We start from the raw sequence: 24,552 nt of genomic DNA on the forward strand, positions 1-24,552 counted from the left end.
TGACATAAATAAAAGATAAGCGATCGCAACGCGAACGTATTAATAAGCGTGCTCTTTTGTTTTGAATGAACGAATAAAAAATAGAAGACTAAAATGTAGGATACAAGGAAGATCATACAGAAGGACCATTAGAAGAATGATTAAAAGGACAATATGCAGAGATTTTAAACGCGTAGACAACTTAAAACACTCGAAAGAATCAATTGATGATCAAATCTAGATTGTTAAAAAAAGGAAAACGTTCTAAGAGTTAAATTGGAGGATAACATGAAGGCAACAAAATTGAAAGCTTAGCAGGATAATATTCAGGATAAATTTGAACGACTAAACTGAAGGAGAATCCGAAAGATGATTTTACTGGATAAAGTTTAGGTTAAACTGCAGGAGTAAAAATCATGTTATCAAGCTTAGATTAAAAGACAATTGGCCGAATATTCAAAAAAACACAATGTGGAGTCTAGCAAGATCGAATTCAAAAATTCTTAGAGGTTAATAATAAGGGTATTGCTGGTAATCTCGCTCACGGTTTCGCTCATGATCTCGCTCGTGGTCTCGCTCATGATCTCACTCATGATCTCACTCGTGGTCTCGCTCATGGTCTCGCTCGTGATCTCGCTCATGGTCTCGCTCGTGGTCTCGCTCATGATCTCGCTCATGATCCCACTCATAGTCTAGCTCGTGATCTCGCTCATAGTCTCGCTCATGATCTTGCTCATGGTCTTGCTCATGGTCTCGCTCGTAGTCTCGCTCATGGTCTCGCTCATGATCTCGCTCATAGTCTAGCTCGTGATCTCGCTCACAGTCTAGCTCGTGATCTCGCTCATGATCTGGCTCATGGTCTCGCTCATAGTCTCGCTCATGATCTTGCTCATGGTCTCGCTCATGATCCCGCTCATGGTCTCGCTCATGATCTCTTTAATGATCTCTCTCGTGGTCTCGCTAATGATCTCGCTCGTGCTCCCGCTAATGATCTCACTCGTGGTCTCGCTCGTGGTCTCGCTCGTGGTCTCACTCGTGGTCTCGCTCATGATCTCGCTCGTGGTCTCGCTCATGATCTCGCTCGTGGTCTCGCTCGTGGTCTCGCTCATGATCTCACTCATGCTCCCGCTAATGATCTCGCTCATGGTCTCGCTTATGATCTCGCTCGTGGTCTCGCTTATGATCTCGCTCGTGGTCTCGCTCATGATCTCGCTCGTAGTCTCGCTCATGATCTCGCTCATGGTCTCGCTCATGATCTTGCTCATGGTCTCACTCATGGTCTTGCTCATGATCTCGCTCGTGGTCTCGCTAATGATCTCGCTTGTGGTCTTGCTTATCTTCTCGTTTGTTGTCTTGTTTGTCATCTCCCTAATACGTATCCAACCTATCTATTTATCTATAATATTTCTGAAATTATTTAAAACTCTAAATAACTCTACTCAATTATATGGAATTTTATAAAGATGGAGTTTCGGATCTCAGCCCTAAAAATAATGTTAATTTTTTAATTTTACCTTGCATAGTGATCTAGATATTGTTCTTAAAATAGGCATTTTTTTCTACAATTTTTTTATTTTTCTGACATTTATCGTAAGCTACTCTCTTAAAATGAATGAGTGGAATTTTACAGTGAAATCAGTAAATTCCAGTTTCCTGATAAGAGTCCTTTTTATTATCCTGAGAAGTAACCTAGAAGTTGTTCTATTTGTTTTCCTGATAAGACTCATTATTACCTTGATAAATAGCCTGGTCCTTATCCTGTTAGTTTTCCTGATAAGGTCCTTACTATTACCCTGTAGCCTCGATAAGCAGCCTGGGAATTAGTCCTTTTACTTTACCTAATAAAAGTACTTATTTTTATCTTGATAAGTAGCCTAGAATTTGTCCTTATACTTCGTCTGATATGAGTCCTTTTTATTATTCTGACAATTGACTTAGAATCTTTTATCTTTATAATTTACAATAAATTAATTTTTATCTTTGATTACCTATCCATTCATTAATTCAATAGTTTCTTTAAATTTTAAAATTAAGTTCAAAATTGAGTATTTTACTTTATTTTATTTTTTAGGCGCGCAGTAGCCTATCGGATCCGGCCCTTGCTTACCAAAGCATTGGATCGGGTTCGAGTCCGGCGTACACCAATGAATATTTTCAATATTTAAGTGTATTATACTGCTCAGCCCAAGAAATAAAACGAGTTCCAATCTCAAAAGTTTACCCCCTAACGTAGTCGCTCACGACCTTAGTAGTTTATGCGACTTTAAACAAAATTAAGAAAAAAAAAATTTATTTTAAAGGTTACATTTGTTTAAACTCTTAAAAATTAAAATTATTTAAAAAAAGTACACAAACAAAAGTAAAACGTGAAGTTGGAAATCGCAACGCAGCCAAATTTATTATTTATTATTTTGTATTTTTTTTTAAATGTTAAATCTCACATCTGATGAAAACGAAAATTTTGAATAACTCAAAAACTACTCAAAATTTTCAGTAACGACTAAGAAGTTTTCTGCTCAGAATCGTTTTCTCTAATCGAATATCTTCGCTGTAAAAGTAATTTTGGATCACCCTGTATTATTACATAAGAGGATACTAAAAATTTTGTGGCCAGTGTATTTATATGATAAAATGGGTTTTTATGGTTAAATTTGGTATCATCACAAAGGTCTTGACCGGGAGTTGTGCCTTTTCAAAGTTTCACATCATTCTCACCATAGTCAATTTATCATGATACGAATTTAGGCTGCTTTCGAAAATGCTCTATCTCTAGATTCATAATTAAGAAATGAGTCAGGATTAAAAAGCGATTCAGGATTAAGAAGTGTAATTTACTATGAAATTGAGGTTGATTACACAGTAAAATGATGAATTTTTATTTGTTTTAGTATCTTTTAGTGTATATACAAAACTAAATATGGCATGAATATTATACACTAAAAAATGTTGGTGTAAATATGGATCCGGAGCACTTTATACGGCTGTGCAATGTGAAATAACGGTGTAAATTTCCCATCTGTTTAATTTTAACACGGTGTGATCTAATTTTTTTTACACCATTGTATGTTTCTCGATATATTTTTAATTAATGAGCTACAATTGAATCATTGAATATTTTTAGTTACTTAACTTTTATCTTGAATTCATTAATAACTATATCAATATTTTTTATATAATAAATAGTTTGTTGAACATTTAAAAATTTTTATAATTATTTATCTCGGTAACACATTGTAAAAAATTTGTTAAATCTGGTGTAGTATAAATGAGTCTGTGTAAAAGTTTTTATGTGAAAATTATACCATGTGTGAATTTAATATTTTTACATCGTCAATCGTGTAAATGTATAATTCATCATAATTATGCGCTCAGAAATTCAATATCGACTATACACAAAAAAAATTGTAAGATTTTTTTTTTTATACGTTATGGGAATGGTTTCCATAACGCTATATAAACCATTTCCATGTTACTATATGAATAATTCCCATAAGTAATGTTAGACGCATAATATTTTAATTAATTGTATTAAAAAAACATTTAAAATTATTAACACACGAATTCATGGTAAGTAGCGTTAACTTGTAGTAAATAACTTTATAATTTCAAGGTAAATAATGATGTCAAATCTTTCAACTCCACTGAGAAAATTGAAAATTTTTTTTATACATATTGATAATTTTATCTTTAAAATATTTGTTTGCTTGTATAATTTTATTTATATAAGTCAAATATATAAGTAACTTTTTTTAAAGAAATTTTGTCAATATATCTCATTTTATATTTTTTATCTTCAATTTAAACTTGTCAAAAAAAATTATATGCTTTTAAATTATCCGTTACTTATTATAATTCATGTCATAAAATTCTAAATCAGTACTGCCACTTTAACTTATATGTACTTCTTATGGTAATAACTAAGAGGTTACATTTATCGTTTTACCTTTCGATAAATATATACTATTTTTTAGTACTATCAGAATGTATACGCTCGAAATCTTCTTTATCAACCGTTAGTACAAGTTATCTCAACAGCAAAATTCTGTTGTAAAGACGCGTTTATAGTCTTTAGTCTCATTAACCTTTAGTATCAATTTAATGCGTAGTTAGAACATTTATAAAGTTTATTCAGCAAAAAAAAACATATATAATTGAAATCTTACTTACTGTATAATTAAATATTACTAACATTTTACTATTCATTGTAAATTAAATAATGATATAAAAAATTAAAACAATTTTTTACTGAGTCTTACGGTTTGATTACTGAATCTTTTGTGAACATAGCTTGTTTGCAATTGTACAGCATAAAGTTTTACTACGATAATAGTATAATAATTATAATAAAGTATCTTGATATTGTTTTCCTCATAAATTAAAAAATAATTTTTCATGATGGGTGAAAACAGCTACATTTTTGCGATAGATGATACTTTTCGAAGTAACCAGGAGCTAGAGGATAAATTAGATGCTAATTATTATATATTATTATATATATTATTCTAAAATAATTTAATCTATTAAAAAAAAACCACGTTTGTTATTTGATTTTTCTGCCCTCCGGCCGGAAAGTGGCAACTTTCTGGCCGCTGCGCTAAACAAAGTTGCCACATTCCGGCTACGTCGAGCAGAAAAATAGTATACACACCTTGGCCAGTAAATAAGAAAGCCTCAGATCACATGTTTGTCAACCTCGGCTTCGCCTCGGCCAACAATTACATGTGATCTGAGACTTTTCTTATTTTACTGGCCTAGGTATGTAATATACTATTTATTTATAGGATTAATGTTGTAGAATGTCCTGCACATTTAACAGTTAGAACTACAAAGAATAAGAAATTTTTACGAGTCACGCAATTTGTACCAGACCATGACCACGATCCGTCAGCTGTAAGTAAAAAATTAATGATAATTGTAATCTAATTGGATGTCACGTATCTTTGACATTGAGACAGCTATCATCTTTTTGCGTTTTTTTAAGTTATGATGGTTTTAAGTCTCATATAAAATTTTTAACAGCCTCAACGACTTCAGGAGTACATGTTACAAATTCAAAAAAATGGTATTCAAGATCAGGGACAAGATAAAATTGTAAATATTCAGCATTTTTTATTTTGAGATATTATATAATTATATATCTAGGCTGACAACAACTATATCTTTTTATTAATTATATATAATATATATAATGTTATTATTTATAATTAACATATATTTTTATCACTTTTTGGATTGCTTTTTCAGAATCTCCAGAGCCATACAGAAGTATCATCAACCTCAAATAAAGCACCATTACATACAGAAGAAACTGTCGATCAAGATGCATTAGACGTAAATTTATCGGTACGTTTTATCATTCAGTATTGCTTAATAGAAAAAAAGAGAAGTAATCACTTCTGATAAGCTGCGCTTCAATTGTTTTTGAAACCGCAATATTCAATTGTATTTTTATTTTCTATAGGTTTAAGATGTGGATCCTTCGCAAGTAACTTCCACCCCTGCAGTTGTTCATGACTTCGTTAATTCTTCTATACTTTTTGAAGAAGATTTTGATGAACTGGTATTAAAACTAAAAGTAAGCATAACGCTGTCAACAGATGACGCAGAGAAGAAAAGGAAAATTACAATGATTAATAAAATGATAGCTTCATTTAACATTTGTTTGAATGAATCCGGTGTCCAATCAATGGATAATGCTGTTTCTAATCTTCATTATAGTGGTTCTTTAACCATTTATTCAAGTGGTTCCCGGGGACGAGGCAAAGGCCGTAGATGTGGTGTAATTGCCCGAGTCAAAATTAAAAAACTAATTTCAGCCTCCAAATTCTACTCGAGGGTAAGGAGGCTGAAATCAGTTTTTTAGATTAACCTAAGCTGTACAGCGAAACCTTAATTTCAGCCTAAACTTGGTATTTTTGTCCACTTTTACCAAGTTTAGGTTGAAATTAGTATTACAGAACCCTAAAATGACCCTCCAAAGCCTACAGTTCGATCGAGAAGAAGATCCTCATTGGTTTATATGAAATAGGTGAGAGGAAAGAAGGGAAAGGAGAAGAAATTTAAATAAAAATGGCTGCTGGGAGCGGGAAAAATTTTAAATTTTAATTTTTTTATTTATTCATTATCCTCTTTAAATAGATGAAATATAAATAAGTGTGAAGTTAATTAAGTATCGAATTAACGCAAAAATATGGTCCCTGATTCCTTATTGATTGAAAAGTTAAGGCGCGTGAAGCGAGAAATTTAAATTCCTAGTAATTTATAATTCTCATATAATTTATAAAATTCGCTATGTGAATTAACAAAAAAATTAGCATTAAAAAAAACATTTGATAAAAATGTTTTCTTTATTTTATTTTTTTTTTGTTTTTTATAATTTTTCTTTTTTATTTTGTTTTTTACTTTTTTTTTTGGAGTTTTTTAAAGGAGGCGGAGGGGGAGGGGATAAGATATCACATCACATTTACATTCATTCATCTTAATTAAGTTTAACGCTTGCCTTATAAATAATTTTCTAAAAACGCTTATCGCTCTAACCGAGATTCGAACAGTACACCTAACGCACGCGAGACTACAACTTATCCGCAACGCTATACGAACGTTGGAGAAATTTTAATGTCAGGAGTTTTATTAACCAAATGTATAGATCTAAAAACTGATTTCGGCCTCCTTGCCTTCGAGTAGAATTTGGAGGCTGAAATTAGTTTTTTAACTTTGACTCGGGCGAGCATTAGTTTCACAAATAAGGAGAAGAAAGAGTCCCACACATCATGCGATCATTTTTTAAGTACGAAATGATAAATATCGAAGTCTAAATTTTTAATTATTATCTTTTAACATTTCGACATTCACATAACGAATATTACTGTTTGAAATAGTATTTTCGTCACGTAAATAATAAATTCTAGTATTTAAGTGATAAATATTATGAGGTGATCATTTAAATCACGATTTTACTGTTTAAAATGATAATTTTTTTCAGTAGATCATTACTTATTATAAATCTACTAAAGTAAAAGCCCCAATTATTGACAGGGGTCTAAATATTGACACCCTAAATTATTTTTAAATATATTTAATTATCTTTAATAAGAATAACTATCATATAAATTTTTATTAAATTTTAATTAATTAAAAAATTGAAAAAAAATTACTGTCAGTTCAAATCAGTTTACGAGCATCTATTTTCTTAACAATTTTGGTTAGAAAAGCATTTTATTCAAATGCCGAGTTTAAATTAATTTCTTCATCTAATTATAATGATCTTTATTTTTTTAATTAACAATATATGAAAAACTTATAAAATTAAATAATCGAAATTAATTGTATGCTTTATAATATTTCAATAATGGGTGTCAATAACTAGTTGATAATTTTTAAGTTGAATCTCATATTGACAGCCAGTAGACAGCGTTATATGACGCTTTTTTTTACTTTGACCTAAAAAATTGACTTTAAGAGTTTGAACTTTTCTGATTCAATGAATTATTTTTAAATTAATTTTTACATTTTTAATAGTAATTAATCACTTTTATGGAAATTATTATTAATAAACTTTAATAGTATTGATTACTTAATAATAAGTTTCGATAAATAAAAATAAGCAGATAATTTGACACATGCACAGTATAGGTGTCATTAATTGGGGCTTAGATATGTCAATAATTATTAGATCAATCAGTTTTTTAATCTGTCAATAATTGGTGTATCCGGATAATCTATTTAATTATTTAAAATTAATTAGTAAATATCACAGATTATCATTTTAAAAAAATAAATTGATTAGTAAAAACATTACTTGAGACATTACCACAAATAAAATTCAACGATATTAACATTTTATTGCTTAAAAAAATGAAATCATAACTTTGTGTCTTATAGTGTCAATAATTGGGGCTTTTACCTTATTATTTATTACAGTTTACTTTTTTCCGTGTTAAAAAAAAATGAGTACTGCTTATTTGTGGTATTGAAATTACTATTACTTTTTTTAACTTTCTCTACTAATAAACTTTCGAGTTTGAAACAGTGTAATAAATTTATCATATGTGTGTTTATATTACCCTACGCCCATATACTTATTGCTACTAACATATAATATTTTAACCAAATTTTTGAACTTTAGTTTTTCATATTCAAAGTTAAAGTGAAAACTTTGAAAATTTTATTGAGAGCATAAAGTAGAAAAATTCTAAGTCCAAAATTGGGCTTAGTTAATGTTTTCAACTGTAAACTTACGAAATTCTATGTTCTATGAAATCGTAAAATTAACCTACTTATGCTCTTAGTACGCTGAAGTACTGCAAATAAGGTGTTCAAAGCGATCCTAGGTTTTGGAGGTTGAAAATATTATTCTAAAACACTAATTTTGGCCTCCATACCCTATTTTCAGTAGATTGAGGGTCAAAATAATATTTTACATTCAGCGGTAGGCACAACATCAAAAGAAAGTAGGCTTTTGAGGCTCGAATTAGTATTTTAATTTTGGCTCGGGTGGTCTTCCTAAACGAACATTTTCTACGTCCAGTAAAGCATTTATAAATTTAAGCGATTCTTTAAAAATTGTTAAAATTTTACCCATGATAATTGCAGAATGTTCACAGATAAATAAAATCGTACGTGATAAAATAAAAATAACTTCTGAAGATTTAAAACATTTAAATTCGTCGAATATTTGTGATGCTTTGGCAAGCTTATCGATAACGCAGGAATTAATTGAAAAATATTTTGAAACGGACGCTTTTATATTGTATAAAAAAATACTTGATGATAAACTAAACAGCGATTCTTGGACATGTAATATTTGTAATGGAAATTTATTAACTAACAGGAGTGTTGAGTGTGATCAATGTATGTATTGGAGCCATTGGAAATGCGTAGAACTTACTAAAGAACCCATTAATGAGTGGTTTTGCCCAATATGTTTAGCTTAAACTAACTATTTTATCTTATTATATTAATATTCACATTTAATTATTCATGTTTGGTTTTTTCAATCTTTTTTTATGATTGTACTCATACATATAATATAACATTAAGGATGATGTAATAGAGCTATAAGAACAATGAAACTGTTTAATTGTTATAAAAGAAGTAATTTAGTCTTGAAAAATTTTGTATGAGAATAAAAATAAAAATTATTGTCTTTATTTTCATTTGTTACTGTATTTAAACTTTCTCATAATGTACTCTTTTTGTTTATCGGCAATAATTCTTTTATTTTTTAGCATATAAATTTATTTTCGTGTAATAGTATCGTTAAAATTATCAGACGATTCATAAAAACTACAATTTATTAATCTGTGCAATTAATCATAATTTCTTCACTGACAAAATCGAATTCTCGTATACTCGGAATAATTTTTGCATACATTTATATTTAAATAATACATATGTGTATAATTATGTATATATGCGTAATTTGGGTGTGAATTTTATTTTTTTTACTGTCATGTATCGTATCTTCAGCCAATACTTTTAATTTACGTTTTGCGTGCCTTAAGCGCCAGAGTTTTTTTAATGAACTGATTAATCTCACTAGATGTTCGACAAAAGAAAGTAGAGCTTCATCATAACCCAAGCCTTCCTACTTCTAATAAATGTGTACGTAGCTATCGTAAAAAAAAAAAAATCAGATACATTGTGTTTCGTTGCTGCCAATTAAAACAAAAAAAAACAAGAGAAAATTATTTTTTTCTACTCCGAATTGTATAACCAATAACAGTGAATGTAAGTACATGTAAAAATTTTTCCTAGGATATCTTTTATGTTCAATATTAAAACATATACTGGTTTTGTTGACTTGATTTTACGATCATTCTTATTATACTAATGAAATTATATTATATCTTATTGACAATTATAGTTTGTTTATTAATTTAATACTACGACATACTTTTCATATAGATGGCTGATGGCAAAAGTCCGCAAGATATGTTTAAAGGAAAAAAATTTAGTAACTATAATGAATTGAAATTATTTATGGATAATTATCAAATTGAGACTAAAACAGTTTATATTATACGAGATAGTGGGCAATTGGAAGACGTTCCCAACACTACTAAAGAAGTAATAGAAACATTTGTATATTGGAAAATTGTTTATTACTGCAAGTTCTCCGATCGCAATAAACCGTTAAAATCAAAGGAGCGTAAAACAAGGTAAAATAAAAATACTCAATTTTTACTATGATAATTATTGTAATAATTACAAGTTTTTAACTAATAATTTATTTTGATTTAACAGTACTTATCAACTTCATTATCCATCCCGTATTCGTATTAAGTTAATAGATTCGCAGTACTTTGAAGTAACATCTTGTCAATTGAGCCATAAAAATCACGATGAATCAGTAGTAAGTATTATTTTATGACACTAAAGTTGACAGATATTAGAAATTTTTTTAGAATTTTTTAACAATTAAATTATTATAAAAAAATTAAATAAAAAAAATTTCACATAATATGAAACTTAAAAAAATTATTGGTGAAAATTTTTAGAAGCATTTTTTTATTGTTATTGATTTGTTACAAAAATTAAAAAAAATTTCAGTTGTCAGCGAACTTCAGTATCATAATATTATTTTTCTTAAATACATCAAAGTTTTTTTTAATTATAATACGATGCATTGTTAATATTCTATAGGAATTTTTTGAATTTATTCCTGAGAATAGAAGACTTAAGCCTGCTCAGATGAAAGAAGTGGCCAAATCTATAAATCTCGATGCTAATTTCAAAAAACTCCAAAATGATATTGAAAAAGAATACGGAAAAAAAGTTAGTCTTAAGCAGCTCCATAACATACGTACCAAAATGAGAAAGGATATTGAAAATTCTGGAAACTTACAGCCACTAGTTGAGAGGCTTCGTAATAAATACAGTAAGAAAATAATTTATTACATTCTATAATAAGAATAATAAAATCATAGCACGACCCATGAGAATACTTTGATTTAGCTAAAAGTTTTCTATTCTTTCTTAGCCTATAAATAACGTTTTTTAGAATTTTTATTTAATCAAAAAAAGTTATGAATTTTTATGATCCTGAAATCAACAGATATCTTACATTTTTTGAAATTTTTTTTAACTAATCAACTGCGATAAAAAAAATTTTTTTGAAAATTCCCATTTACAATTGTTTTTAATTTCTACATATGATATTTTTGTACTAAATTTTTTTCATAATAACTTAATTGTTATAAATATTAAAAAAATTTAAGATATCTGTTAATTTCAGTATCATGAATTTTTGAAAGAAAGGTTTTTTTTCCAAAAAGATATAAATAATTTTTTCAAAATTTAACTTATCGAAACTTTTTTAAAAATTTTCGTTTTTAAATATGCTTTTTAAAATCAAATACAAAAAAAAATCATCCGAACCTATTTTCGTCGTTATTATTTAGAATTTTTTTTTAATTGAAAGAAGACAATTTTTGAATTTTAGCTTATTTCTGATAACGCAACTCTAAAAACTTCTCTAAGTCTTCAAAAAACCTAAATAATTTTTTATTAATTAATTTAAATTAATAAAATTAATTTATTATTATTGTTATAATTATGATTGGCGTCGGGTAGCGAAATTGTTCCATGATTTATTATTGTGTATAAAATATATAAATAATTTTTTAATCAAATTAAACATTATCAATGTTTTTCTTTTTAATTTTTTTGGATTATAGTAGAATTTAAGCTAATATCTAAGTTACTTGTTTCTTACGATGTATGGTTACAGAGGATGTAATCTCATGATTTTACAAATAAATAAATAAATAAATAAATAAATATTTTGCAAAAGTAAAAATAATAATAAATTATCTAATTATATTGACTGATAGTGCATGCAAGTATCTTTAAACCCATATCAACTATCTGAACAATAAGTTTGTGGTTTCTTTTAAAAAAGACTGCAAATATATCCCGAGTTTTTCGTATAAATATATATGATTATTAAAAAAAAAAATCGCACGTATATTATTATGAGATTCAACTCAAGATCTTGACTAAATTCTAAAGTTGTTTGTTGAATAATTTTGACTCTTCTGTTGGGGTTGATGTTTGCTGACAAAAAAATGATAATTTTAAGAAAGTTTTCGATTTTACTAAAATATACCAATTGTTTTCAGAAGCAGACGTTAGTGTTTACAATACTGCGGATGGACTGTGCAAAGGCATATATTTCTCTACGAAAGAAATGCGAGACGACTTTCGACGATGGCCGTCAATCGTGATGATCGACGGCACCTACAAGTTAACTGATCGTGATTTAACTTTAATGCTTATGGTTGTGGAAGATTCGAAAGGCCGAGGCCAAGTCGTTAGTTTTGGATTATTGGGGACTGAAGAAAAAGATACTCTTCAATGGATGCTGCAGTCCTTCAAAAATGAACACGGAATACATTGTAATAAAATCGAAAGTTTCTTAACTGATAAGGATTTAACCGAACGACGAGTATTGCATGGAATATTTCCGGGTGTTCCGACTTATATTTGCCGATATCATGTTTTAAAAATCTTTAAGAAAACTGTAAAAAGCACTTCAATGAATTTGAGTCAAGAAGAACAGAAAAACGCTCTAACTATACTACAAGAATTGTGTTACGCTACTTCCGATGAGCATTATAATAAATTATATAGTCAATTACAAGATACTTGCCCGTCTCAATTGGTTGACTACTACAATGCAAATTGGCACTGTATCCGCGAAGAATGGACAGAATACAATATGGCAAAACATAATTTAGGAAATTTTTGTAATAATCGGACTGAGTCGCTTAATGCAAAGGTGAAAGCAGTTGCAAAAAAATATTCTCCGGTATTGATATTGGCTGATGATTTATTTGAATGGTATTATTCTCATAAGAAAGAGAGCGATGGCAGAACAGCTTATCAATTCTTGAAGAAAAAAAATACCAATTTTGATGAAAATAGCTGCGAGCAAAAATATATTAATTGTCTGACTAGCTTTGCATCGGATAAAGTTATTCAGGCAATAGATAAAATCAATGAAGTTAATTTATTTTATTGTGATAATGATACAAAAGAATGCACAATACCTTCAGGGGAAAATTTTCTTTCAGCAACTCCTCAATTTTGCGAATGTAATCAGTGGGTATCAGAACGGTTACCATGCAAACATATGTTTGCCGCAAGAAAATATTTTAAAATGCCATTTTGCGACGAAACATTAATTGTAGAAAGATGGCGTAAGAGTTATTTGTTAAAGACGTGGAAATCAACTAATATAGAAAGTGTCAATAATAATAATAATAATGATGACAGTGCAGTTCTTAATTATAATCGTGCATTGGACGTTAATGATGAATCAGAAATTGAAGATGCTGATGATAATTTTGAAACTGAAGAAGATAACGAAAATAGAAATAATACTAAGACCAGGACAAAAAAAGTATATAAAAAGAGAAGTGTTATGAAGAAAAGGCCGTTAACAGTAGCTCAGAAAAGAAAAAAACTTGAAGAACCTTGTAAAAAATTATTAAATTTTGCCAGCTTGGCCTGTGGGGAAAATTTTGAGAAACGTTTACAAGAAATAATTTTGATGGGTAATTTGTATGCTAGTGCGACCGAAGTGAGAGTTGTACCAATTAAACAAATGGAAGATATAATGGTAAACAATTTTCAAGACTTGTCTTTGGATAGTGGAAATAGACAAACATCAAAAAAATCTGTACAGCAAGTTACAATGTCACCGAAAATTGTCATCAGAGGACGTCCGAGTGGATATTTAAAAACGACAGTTACCTATAAAACAAAAAGACATTAACAATATCTGATTGAGTCTAATCCAGCAACAGCATCGAATTTCATTAAACTTCATCTTAATCGTAAATAAGCTATTAACAATCGTCTCCTCAACAATCACCTATTTCGTACTAACAGCCGTCTCCAAAGCTAACGCCTACAAGTTAATCTCAAGTTTCTCCACGACCTTCGTGTTACTCACTACCGTCTCCACAAACTCCGCTAAATTATTCTTAACTATCACCGCAAACTTCACCAAAATTCATTCTTTCGTTAATTTAAAATTCGTTTTTTTTTTTTTTTTTTATAATTATAATTATCTGTTGTTCTATTAAGATCATTGAGAATTTTGAAAACCGCTCCGAGTTTGAAGTATTTTTCCATAATTGTGTTCATTAAAAAAATTAAATATTACTAATAAATGTACAAAAATACGATACAGTTATAATAGATAAAGCTAAGAATTGCCTGACTGTAAAACGATTACAATTATTTTTGTATTATTTTCCGTATCGTTACAAAAATATCATAAATTTTGGACATGATGATTCTCCTGCATCATTAGTATCTAAGATTACTGCTTAAAGAATCTTAAACAAATGAAAGTTGAATGGGCTCGATCAAGTTTACTAATTTCTTCGCTGAACTGAGCTTAGATTAATTAATATACATTGCATTGTTTTCTTATAGATATTCTTTAGAGAGAATGTAGTCACTTGTAGTTTTTGGTACAAGATCTGCTTAGATCTGCCCAGAGCTTTGTAAACTTGAACGAGCCCAATTTCTATGGATACATATTGACTGTACACAAACATCAGACTTACTAGCAATAATATATTTATGGTAGTTTAAATCAATTTTCTTACAACATGATAACCTAGCTGTCGAAGCGAAAGAACACTTAAAATTTTTTACTTCTGTTCCCCCTACTTAGTAGTTATTTCATACAGCTCTGTATAATCTTATAGCTGAGCAAATTGTGCAGTGGGGATAAAAAATTTTTTTCTTTTATTGTCATTCGACTCCGTAGTTATTATTAACATTATAATTGATTAACGATTAAGCAGACATGACGAATTTTAACATCTCCATTCTTCGTTAAAACTAGAAAATTCAATTAAAAGGTATAGGTATATGGAACGGAAAACATTGGGGATAAAAAGATCAAATATTATTAAAATGATTGATTTACGGAGTTTTAATGTTTGTATTGAAGAGAAGCAAAAACTGATAACTCAATTAAAATATCTAAATAATCATTATAAGTGTGGGCTTGGGCCTGCTTCTAAACATCTCAATCAACTAGACAGTGAATCAATGGGTACTTAATAGTTAGGTAATTATTATTTATTTATTAAGAAATAATACTTTATAACAGTATGAGTTAAAATAAAAAATAATTTATTTTGGTTATTACGTTACTAAATTTTTCTAAAAAATTATTTTCTCTTGTTAATAAGAAATTATATTCATTCATGAATGATGTTTTTTTTGCAACACTTACAATCATAGTTGTGATTATTTTATCGAAGTTTAGGTACATAAGAGATTGAAAAAATTAGTGATCTCTGACGCTAACGTCAGCCATAATAATCACCCGGCACTCTATCACATATGTTTCATAGACATTTCTTATTTAGTAGGAATATTTTTAATTTATTATAATTAATATACGTCCTTATTTTTAGAAATTGCAGCATATTTTATCTGAATACAAAAAGGTATTGCCAAAAACTAAACATCGATCCATCCGAATGTTGTCAATGGTAGCCAAAAAAAATTAGTTAGTTATCATTTAGCCAATACTGAAAATATATTTACTGAAAGCACAAAGATCTACGAAACTTCAAAGAGAAGCAAAATAATTGACCTGGTGATAGTTAGCAATCTTTTGTCAACTTTCTACGATATGATGACAGTAAATTTATATTTTTTGAAGAGCATTCTGGTAAACAGACACACATCTTTCAATAAGTAATTTTATAATAAACTTTCTATCTCAGATTAAGATGAGGAGTTAATTATGAAAAATTGAAGTTTGAATTTTTCGATTAATAAATAATCATTAAAAAACATTTATACATAACTTTAAGATGAATAGAACTCCCGTGACATTAAAGTTTTCGGAGATAGAGGGGTATTATAATTGTAATAAATATAATTATCGACTATTGAAGATCTAATGGTGATCTACTCTTGTACAATTTACTGTTTAATATTTTTTATTTCATAAAAATTAATTAAAAGATATTATTAAATGACCTTAAGATAAAAAAGAGCTCCTGTATAAGACTGTAAGGTCGCTTTACTGGCCACTGCGCTGAAAAAAGTTGCCTCATTCAAGCTACGTCCAGCAGAAAAATAATATACACACCTCGGCCATTAAAAAGTAAAGTTTCAGACCACATGTTTATCAGCCTCGGCTAACAATCACCTGTGATCTGAGACTTTTCTTATTTTACTGGCCTAGGTATGTAATATACTATTTTATCATTTTTTCTTTCTATTTGGCTACAAAATGTAAACTTTTTAATTTTGTTGAACCTTTTTTAGCTTCCCGCGAAGAAGATTGAAAATTTTCAAAAATCGGGAAGTTATTGAGCGTGTTCAGCCGAATGAAATCCTGAGTAAACTTAGTAAGATATTGATAGTATAGTAGATAGATATATGTATAGAAAAATATATGGCGAGGCTTTCGCCTACCTCTGAAGACACCGTTTCCTGGGCTCAAAAGAGCTATACACGCACGTATATTTGTCCTACCCTCACCATAACGAGAGGACAGCCAAGTTCGCGGACAAGGAAAAACCGCTACTCTCTTGTGTTAATACACATTCATTGAACAGCTGCAAGAGTTGCGTACAATTGTAAATGTGTGCAACTCTCATCGACTCCTCTGGCAACTCATTCCCTGTGGGCACATCGAGATGTACCCACAGAATATGAGCAGTATCCAGCAGGGACCCCGGGGAGGCGGAGTCGATTGAAGACCATGTTGTTTGTTTACAACAAATGTGTTGTGTGTAAAATATGATTCTACGTATAAGTGTTTGCGTGTGTAGGGTGTGTCGGAAATTTGTGAACCATTTGAATCGTACGCAACAAGCCAAATACTTTTAAAACCTTAACAACGAGCTGCAACTCAAAACTAGCTGGCAGGCGCTCTCTCCACGGTCCGCGCCTTTTCCGGTACCTAAGTCTATAACTTTACTGAGGCTCTCTCATTGGTTAAACCGTCCCCTCCACCGTCACCTCGAACGAGCCATCTCATTGGCGCTCACATTATTCCCCCACTACCCGCAACGACAGTATATCAGTAGCAGCTCAGCGGGCCTCGAGGTAGTTCTTTTTGTGCCTTCGACAACAGTTCCAGCGACTAGCAACGAGACTTCAGCAAGCGTGCAAGGCTTGCAAGTATAGTGAAATACGGAAAAGCAAGCGAGCAAGGCTTGCTTATTCCTATCAGCCGAGTACAGTTACTTAATACGGACCATCTCATCAGCCCGAGTCAGTCTCAAGGGCTTAATCAACCATTTCGGAGACCAGCAGCAAGCGCGCAAGGCTTGCCTCTACAGTGAACAATGGAATAGCAAGCGCGCAAGGCTTGACTATTCCCAACGACTTCTCAAATAGTTACGGACCATCTCAATAGTCAAGAGCATTGTTAGACCAGCTGTAAGCGTGCAAGGCTTACCGAACACATCTCGTTAGACAACAGGCGTGCAAAGCTTGTTGTCCGCGATCAGTATTTTTAACTAATTCAGCTCTACTAAGAGCTCTTGAAAATAAACAAATAGTTCTTATTTGTTTATTTTACACTTAGCTATAATTGTCATCTCGACAAAGCTCAGTCCAACTCGCAGTCTCATCTCAACCAAAGGCCTTTCTCAAGGCCGCCAAACAGTTCAATTATGTAAGAGCTCTTTTCAGAGTTAAGGAAAGTTCCAGTCAGAGTCCTCTCGAGTAGACAACACCAGGGTGCCCGGGCACTTGTGTTGTTTGTGGTCATTTTCCCTAACTTATTCTACGGCAGTCATCCAAAGCTTTATACTGTCCTCACAATTGTGCGGAGCATATCGCTTGAGCCTAGGCGCTCCGACTCTACCTGGGTGGATGTCTGTTGAGTTTCGTCCCTAGTCGCGTTTTCGTTAGCTAGTTGGGTTTGGCGTTTGAAACATATTACTACTTTACTGAAACCTTTTAAAAGCTTGAAGTTACTTTGGGATGTGGCAATCGCACGCGTAACACTCGCCCACTCCGCGTTCCCACCCCATATGTCCTTGAGCACCTCGCGTTGAGGCTCGTACTCATGGCATTCAAGCATTAAGTGCTCAACGTTGTCGACCCTTTCTCCTAGCCCATTCTCCCTACTCTCGTCGCAGAATCTACTATCCGTATGTTCGCACTTGAATTAGTATTCTTTAAAGTAACCGTGGCCGGTTAGGATTTGGGTCAGCCAGAAGTTAGGGCTGATCCATTTGTTTGTTAGACGCTCTGCTACGTCTGGGAAGAAGACTTTAGTTTCGCGGCCGTTCTCTGATACATCCCATTGTTCTTACCACCGACGTATGGTTTCAGTTCTAAGGGTTACAAGGCGATCCTCCGCATCTGGCTGCACGGTGACGTTTCCAAGGGTAGCCTGTTTGCCAATACGGAAGTTGTATCGCGCGCACCGTTCGTCTATTACGAGCTGAATGGGCACTGCACCCGCGACTACGCAAATCCCGTCAAGCAAAACTGTCCTGTAGATAGTAGTTGTTGTTATTAGCGCCTGACGCTGAAGTGCTCGAAGATGTCTCTGGGTATCGCAATCCCCATTCTGCTCGCGCAATACGCCGCATGCACCCAAATACCCTACTTAGTTTTGCGCACCTTGTTTTAATGTGATTTTTCACTTTGAGGCCCTCGTCGAAGTGTACCCCTAAGTATCTAACGCTTGATTTGAATTTGACTTTTGAGTCTCCTATCATTATTTTTGGCGGTTTATTATCGTACTTGGGCTTCCTGTGTCGTACTTTTGCTTTGTAGGGGTACGGGCTCTTTTTGTCCTTACGTGGACCGCGATGTACAAATTCGTTCTTGAGGAAGATAGATATATGTATAGTAGGGAATGCTTTGACTATACTTAGGCTAACTAAGTTCACTGAGTACTTAGTTCGGCTGAACACGCTCATCGGTTTTACCTCGTTTTTCAAAAATCGAGTTTTCATCAGATATTGACGTTTTAAGGTCACAGGAAGCTTCCCTGACTACCCCCGCGATGTTGTCATTATGTGTGTGTGTGTGTTTTTAGAGAAGCGAAAAAAATCTTCCAAAGACACCACTATCAGTGAAAGATGATGGTCGGTAGTGTGGGATTTTTATTCACTGAAAAAAACTCCTCTCTCCTTCCCCGTAGATTGTACGGAGATGACTGGATCGGAACCGCGTTAGCATTACTTCAATCCAGTCCATGTTGCGTCTCACGACGCCTACTCCTGGTTACTGGTCCCTTTCTGCGGTTTTTTCTTTTAGAAGACACTGCGCGTAGGCTGCGACTGCTGAGCAGTTATCTTCTTTTCTGAGTATGCAGGCTATCAAGCTCTCGGGGGAGAGTGTGGTGCCTATCATTTCTCCGGTGCTGCTTCTGGAGTCCTTTCACTGTACACACTCAAAGAAAGTGTGTTTGGCGTCGTCGATTTGGTCCGGGCAGTATTTGCACGTCGGCATACGGTACAGCCCCATCTTAAAGAGATAGGCGTTAAACTATCCATGTCCTGTCAATAACTGCGTGAGGAAGGAGTCCGTGTTCCCGTGTTTCCGAGAAAGCCAGACGTTGATGTTTGGAATCAGGCGCGCCATATATCTGCCCGTCCATCTCCCGATGTCTATCGGTCCTGCCACTCTTGCTGCGTTTCCGCCTTTATCCTCGTTCTTGCACCCTTCATGTTTTTGTCACTGCTTTTAGTGTCATAGAGTTTTGGTTTCTCGAACGCTAGTAGGTCGATGGACGCGGCTCTCTCGATGACTAATACAGCCGCTTCGGAAACTGCGCGGTAGGCACAATCAACCCTGAGAGCGCCTCGCCGCTGCACTGCTGCCATTTTTTGCCAGTAGGTCTTCTGTTTCAATATGTCCGCCCATATCTCCGCTTCATAAAGCAGTACCGAATGGACTGCTTCCAAAAGGACTCTTCTTTTTTTGGTTCTTGATCCCATAGTGTTGGTCATAATTCTTGCTAGGCTAGACACTGCCTTGCTGGTTTTCCTGCATGCACTGTCAAGATATTTGCGGAAAGATAGTTTTTCGTCTATCATTATCCCTAGATAACGTAGCGCCCTTGTTGACGTCAGTGTTGTTCCTCCCGTGTCCACAGCGAATGGTTTTGGGAACCATTTCTGACGTGTCAGAACAACTATCTCGGTTTTGCGATTGGCGAGTTTCAGGTGGTGCTTATCAAGTCAAGTCTCGACGGAGAGAAGACATACTTTACGAGCTTTAAGGCTACCATATCATGCTTGTGTTGCTGACTTAATGACTTTCTCGATCGCTCCAACTGTCGATCGTCCTTTTCGGAAGCTATGTTGGTTAGTGGCAAAGGCTCTAGCATCGTTGATGTCGTTGCGAAGTCTTCTTTGAATGAGCTTCTTGAACAGTTTTCCAGCAGTGTCCAAAATTCAGAGTGGTCTAAACGACGAAGATGTTACGGGCGTTCCCTTACCTTTGTCTAAGAGAACCAATCTCTGCCGCTTTCAGACCATGGGAAAGGTGTCAGTTGCCGAGCATGCATTGTAAGTGTTCAAGAGTATGTCTGGGTATTCCAGGGCTACAGTCTTGATCACGGATGCAGGGATGCTATCAGGGCCAGGTGCCTTTCCTGTCTTGAGAGACTTAGCCGTGTCTTGTAGTTCCTTGATTGTAAAGGGAGTTGCTTCGCCGTTTTTAACGTAGTGTTTCTTCTCCCGCGGCGTGTTTGGGGAAAAGCTCCGCTACAATGCTGTCCATTAGTGCAGGCGACTTCGGTGCTTCTGCTGAAGCCTTTCCAAGTCGTTTAGCGACAATTTGGTAGGCTTTACCCCAGATGTCCTTGTCGAGATGGTTACAGGTCTCTTTCCACAGCCTCGTTTCACTTGCTCTGATGGCTCTGTCTAACGTCTTTTTGGCCTGCTTGTACTCGTTCGAATATAAGTCCTGGTTCGAGGAACGTTTTACAGCTCTCGTGGCGCGGTGACGTAGCTCATGACATTTTTTGCGGAGTTCTGCTATGTCTGTTGAACACCAGTACGCCGGCCTGTAAAAACTCCAATTTTTCAGCCGCAGCATAGAGGTGTTATATGCGGCAGTAATCTCCTTCATCGCATGTAGCACTGCCTTTTCCGTCTCGCTGCAGATTTCCGGAGTTGAATTATTCTGAAGAGTAGACAAGCTCCGTGTAAGTGACGTTCGTAATTCTTCTAGATCAAGCTTCCTGGCGTTCCACTTCCGCTGTTAAAGGATTCGTTGTGGAGCTGGAACAGATACCAGTCCAACGCTGAATATCACATACTGGTGATCACTACCATTGTATTCTTCGGACACAGTCCAGTCTTTAATCGTGTTGACTATCCTTGGAATTGCCAGCGAGATGTCGAGGATGGATTCTTTGTTCCCCGGTCTTCTTAAGGTTGTGGTAGTTCCAGTGTTCAGTACTATAAAGTCAAGTCTTGCTGCCAAGTCTGCTACTTCAATACCTCTGGTATCAGAGAAGTCAGTGAAAGGTAGACGTTCATCAAGTAGATCGTGGGGGTCTTTATCCACACGAAGCCTGCTCCACTTCCGTTGTTGTTGACGGTGACCGTCTTCGAGTTTACTATCCAGATCGCTGCTGTGCTGGACTTATCAGCGAACCATGTTTTACCTTCGATGCTTAAATATTGCTCGCAGATTAAACAGACGTTGATTTTATTTTCAAAGACGCGCTGGCGCAGCAGGTTTTGCGCTAAGGCGCACCTGTTTAGGTTGCCTTGTAGTATGCGTGTCATTTCTGTCCTCTTGTAGCTTCTGCAAGTGCTGTACGAAATGCCTTGCAAGATCCGGTGTCAGAAATATGGCATAAACCATCCTGGGCATCTTTGTCCGGAGTACAAAAGAAGCATTTTGGCTTCTCCGTACAATTCAAGGACTTGTAATTCTCTCCGCGACATTTTTAGCAGCATCTGCTTCTGTCTGGTCCCACACACTGACGTGTTTGGTGTCCAAAACCAAGACGTTTAAAGGAGCAGGTTACTTTTGAAACTGGGCGTGTACGGCAGTTAACCCAACCGATCTTTATACGGGCCTTGCCAAGGGCCTTAATCGCGCTGGCCTCGTCTATCTCACAGAAGGCTGCCCGATTGCTTCGTGGTGTGGGTTTTGTCAGATTTACCCGTTTGATCTCCAGGCTGTTAGTGAATTTACGTTTACGCGCTTCACTGACGTCGCCCTCGGTAGATACCATCCAAGTCGAGGATATCGATCATTGTTATTGGTATTAACGTCTTGACCGTACTAACATTAGCAGTAGCTGACTTTACCACGTCGATAAAAATACTGCTGTCTTTGGTCTTTCGCGCCATTCCGAGAAAAACGCCTCCATGCTTCGTTCGTTTACTTTGGCCTTGATTTCCTTCAAGAGATCCGCATAAGTTTAGCCTTCTACTAGTTGGACAAGCATAGCCTCAGTTCTAATCTTCTTCCTCCTTGGTTTCTTAAAGCCACCCTTGCTTGGCTGGTTTTGGGCTTCAGTAGATTGAGCCGCTGGCTCCTGTTGTGTTTCCTTATTCTTCTTTTGCCGAGTCACTTTGGTCCAGGTATTGTCCCAGGCTGTCTTTTTCTGTGCTAGCTTGTCAATTGCTGAAGAAGGCTGGGCGTGGATAGCTGCCTCTTCTTTTTGTTGTCCTTTCCTTGCTGTGGTGGTCTCTCAGGAGTGACCAAAAGTGGCTGTGATTTTGTGGTTATCCATGGATATGTTTAAGTGGTTGTCACCGACGTCGTTGGTGATTTATTAGCCAGCCTATACGTCGTACCAATTTTCTGATTTCATGATGGAGATTTTTTTGTCCTTAATGAAATCAACTAACTCTTTGATCTTGCTACCAAGCCGCTCCATTGGCGATTGTTGGCCGGTAACGGCCGGTAGAAAACTAATCCTTTCTCGAAAAGCATAAATAGTGACGGGAGCAATAGCCTTTCTACTTTTTGGAGGAACGTTTGTTGTCTACTTCCATCTGAGCTGTTTTCTTACTTCCTGTAGTATTACTAGACTACAGAGCCATGGGGTCCACCCCGCTGTCTAAACGGTCGCTTGATGACGACGAGTTCAAGCCCATTTGCACGCTTTCCCTCGCTGGCACTGAGGTATCCATCCCCTGTGCGGTAGACGATGTTTGAAATTGTTCTGACATTTTCATATCGTAGTTTGTGTTGATCATTTGGCACTACCTAGAGAGCATGTGTAGGGTGTAAAAGCAGAACCTACGGACGCAAACAACGCTCCCCCCCCCCCGCAGGTGTGTGTGTGTGTATGTATGTATGTGACCCTCTTATTACTTTTGAATGGCTTGACCGATTTTTCCGCGGCTAGCGCCATTCGAACAGGCTTGACCGAACTTAGATTTTGAATATACTTTGGACCGATTCGAACCGGTAGATTTTGAGAAATCTCAAAAAAACTACAAATCAAAATTTTTTAAAATGTGGTTTTTTGGATAACTTTTGCTCTACAGATCGATTGTAAAAACTAATCAGCTCTTAACATCAAAAAACCACGTCGATCGCTGCCAGCCCGGTCGAAATCGGTTGATTCGTTCGTGAGTTATCGTTGTCGAAAGAAAACCGAAAAAAGTGTTTTTTCGGAATCACTCCGTAATTCCTAGTTCGATCAATTCATACTCAAAGATTCTTTATAAGGCTTCAAAAACTGCGTCGAATGCTGCCAACCGCGTGAAAATCGGTTCATTCATTCAAAAGTTATTGCAGTTTGAAAATTCAAAAAGTTGTGTTTTATTAAACTACTATTAGAGTTTTGAGCTCGAAGAGCACAAAATGACACAAAAATCATATTTTGAGCTTGAAGAGCTCAAAAACCTAATGTGTAATTTTGAGCGTTCAAGTACAGCATAATCATATATAATCATGAATAGTGATCTATATATGATTGGATTTGAATATTGGCCAGGTCTAATTTTATATAATCATATATAACTATTTAAGATTATATATAACTAAATATAGAAATATACTTATGTATAACAATATTTAATTTTACATAAGCCTATACATAATTAGATCTGATCATACTATGCTGTTATAACCCCATATATACTCATATATGAGTCTACATATGATCAGATCTGATTATGTGTGAGTTGTGTGAGTCTGTATATAATTAGATATGATCATACTTGGCTGTTATAACCCCATATATAATCATGTATGTCTATATATGATCAGATCTGATAATATATGGGTCTATATAATTAGATCTGATGTTATATATATTATATAATCCCATGTATGATTGTATGTATGATTATATATTAATTAGCCTCATGTTAATGATATTAATTTTATTTATAATTACTAATTGTAATTTGTTGAATGATACGTACTATTTAAGCTGTAATTATTGATTATAATTAATCTATGTGAGTTTTTTTCAAATATTAATCATAAAAAAATTTTCCGTGCCCCTGAGATAGATCAATTATAACCCGGACACGGGAATCTAAAATTAAAAAAAAAAGTCTAGTAATTTTTCTGGCGCATTTAATAAAAAAAATCACCCGTGCGCATGTCAGAAAGCACGGGAGCATGGGA

At 34.0% G+C, this 24,552-nt stretch overlaps 1 protein-coding gene and 1 long non-coding RNA gene across 4 annotated transcripts in view; both read left to right on the plus strand.

The window, feature by feature from the left end:
• The window catches only part of LOC123266848 (synaptotagmin-7-like), a 286,342-nt gene that overhangs the window by 98,320 nt on the left and 163,470 nt on the right, over nucleotides 1-24,552 (plus strand). The gene's annotated exons all lie outside the window — the stretch shown is intronic.
• On the plus strand, nucleotides 4,882-6,270 carry LOC123266852. The gene is made up of 3 exons (XR_006509875.1): nucleotides 4,882-5,070; nucleotides 5,224-5,322; nucleotides 5,441-6,270. It is a non-coding gene; the product is annotated as an uncharacterized LOC123266852 (long non-coding RNA).

Source organism: Cotesia glomerata, linkage group LG6 (assembly GCF_020080835.1).
Source record: "Cotesia glomerata isolate CgM1 linkage group LG6, MPM_Cglom_v2.3, whole genome shotgun sequence".
NCBI lineage: Eukaryota > Metazoa > Arthropoda > Insecta > Hymenoptera > Braconidae > Cotesia > Cotesia glomerata.